A 2,814-nucleotide genomic window follows, 5' to 3' on the forward strand; every position below is an offset into this window, starting at 1 on the left:
CGGAAGATAATCGGTTATAGAGTAGTAACGTTGCTTCCTGATTTTCCGGCCGCGGCTTTACTATAACATTTTTTCTGTCACTTTAATATCAAATCGGTCGGTGACGCAGAGATCAGGGAACAGACGTGACAGCGGCATAGCACACGGAGCAGTCTGCTTTATCCACCAACACAAGAACACCAGTCCAGAACCGACAGCAGGACCCGCTCTCAATCACTCCGTGTCAGAGCCGCAGCGACACGGAGTGTGACAGGGATTTAGTTTTTCAAAAATAATCGCGTTACAATCATGTCAGGTTTTTGGTGGATTTAATTAAGTCTTGGATTGCAAAGTATGAATGTCCTCTAGCAATTTTCAGACGATATATACGTGTGTAAAGTTTGTGAAGGCAGGAGGAAAAACTTCCGCGATCACCGTCTCCTCTCCGTTCCTCCAAGCCCCGCCCCCTCCCTGAAAATAATGAGTGACATGCTGATAGTGACCCGATAGAAACTTTGTTATTCACTTAATCACTGAGATATAATGAAGCTAATTTAATCTCATACATTCATGGGATTTATGTAACAGTAAGACAGAGAATGTAAATGTGCACCCACATGCACTATTTTTGTTTGTATATGCTGTTGTAAATACTCCTGTTGTCTGCTGTGTTCAGACTCAAGTCCTGTGTGTGATGCCTCATTCAGGACATTCAGTGTCCTTTCTTAACAGAAGACTGTTGCTAGAAGCTGCAGCTAGACTGCAGAAGCATTAGCTTTTTGTTTTTGAGGATGGAACAACTTCACACACGGAGGCTAGACCTATACAATTAATTTATTTGGTTTATAAATTAATGTCAAGACATTTATGTTATTGATTTCTGAAGCACTTTCTAAATAATAAAAAGAGAGTTCATATGTATTTACTGCATGTATGCATTGATGAAAAATAAGCCATGTGCAGTAATATAGAAAATTGAGGATGCAACGCATTGGTATGAATCGTGATGCACCGTGATGCACCGGGATATCGAACCGAATCGAATCGTTTGACAGGATAATCGTAATCGAATCGAATCGTGAGACCAGTGAAGATGCACAGCCCTACTATATACCTCATCATTTGGCTCCTCCTCTTCAGTGGTGACGTAGGGGACCTCCCTCCTCGGTCTTCTGTGTCCGATATCGCGCATAACAGAGGATTTAGACGTTGTACATAACTTGCCACGCCTTTTCTCCTCATACTCTCATGGCTTTTTATTTAATGCATTTTAACGGCTGTAATCGCTTGTTTAACAGAAAACCAGAAGTCAAGCTTACTGGTGGCACTTCGGGTATCTCTTCCGGAATAGCTTTTCAAAATAAACTCTAACCACAGGCGAAGGCTAACCGGAAGTATGTTCACAATAAAACAAATTACTGTATGTTTAAACTATCTTTATCATTAAATATTGATTTTAATTTCTAACACTACCTGATAACAAATCAAATCAGTAACCTATTCAAACCACTCATTACTGCAGTGTGTAGAACAATAAGTGAATGCCAAAAGTGTTCCTACTATCATTTAGGTTTACATTTAACGTGAAGTGTAGGATTTTGAAGAGTGTATGAAATAAAATCTCCATAACTACTGTATGTTTTCATGATAGAAAACTACCTGAAACTAAAGTGAGGTGTGTTTTTGTTTTTAAATGAGACCTTCATATCAACATAGAGAGTGGTCGTTTCTCAATCGCGAGGATACTTGCTTGGTAGCACATGTCTTCCGAGTCACTTGCTTCAGAGGCAAGAATCCTTCCTGGCATTCGGAAAACAAAGAGTGGAACAGGCTAGCAAGTGTGCGTCATATGAAAGGCCCCGCCTTACATTTTCCGCCACAGATTTGGGGAAATTGATCCGTGCGCAAAGCATTGTGGGGATTTTAAGGACGCGAAGTCTACCCATGTGCAGCCTCGAAATTACCCCCAAACCAAGGACGCAGCCTCGGTGGAATTCCAAGTATGCTGGAGATTGGAACAGTTCTTCGGTGGCACTCGATGACGTAGCATCCTTGAAATATTGGCTTGGTAGTCGCGTACTTCCAAGTCACTTCCTTCAGAAATGAAGCAAGTATGCTTCCAAGCCACGGCTTCGGAAAACGAAAAAGAATGGAACAGGCTAACAAGTGTGCCACTCTCTCTAACGGTTTCAACATAAACTGTACCGAAAGTAAATACCTCACGATGTCTATCTAATTATGAACTTGCTTTACTTTCAGGAACACATTTTGGTGATAACAAACAAATGTAACAAAGTCACATATTTACCAACACATGTTCTATGCCACTACATACTTACATTTAAATGTGTGCTGCGTCGGTTCAGCCATTCTCCGCAAGGGTTTTTGAAATTGGTCCGTGCGCAAAGCATTGTGGGGATTTTAAGGGACGCGAAGTCTACCCATGTGCAGCCTCGAAAATTCCCCCAAACCAAGGACGCGGCCTCTGTGGAATTCCAAGTATGCTGGAGATTGGAACAGTCCTTCGGCGGCACTCGATGACGTAGCATCCTTGAAATATTGGCTTGGAAGCCAGTTTCCTCGCGATTGAGAAACGGCCTTCTTGCCAAAGTTGCACTGCCATGTTTCTACAGTGGCCCAGAAGGGACAAACCAAACACATCCAAGTTAGGGCATATCGTGTTTTGCCAAATCTGAAAAACAAAATGTTTACACACTTGGTAGGTTGGGGGGTGTCACACATATGATTTAAAGTATAAATCCAGTTAAGTGGACTTTGCTGTAAGTACTGAAACTGGTGTTTAATATAAAAGTGCAATATTGTTGATGAAAAAAA

This window comes from Pseudochaenichthys georgianus, chromosome 5 (assembly GCF_902827115.2).
Source record: "Pseudochaenichthys georgianus chromosome 5, fPseGeo1.2, whole genome shotgun sequence".
Taxonomy (NCBI): domain Eukaryota; kingdom Metazoa; phylum Chordata; class Actinopteri; order Perciformes; family Channichthyidae; genus Pseudochaenichthys; species Pseudochaenichthys georgianus.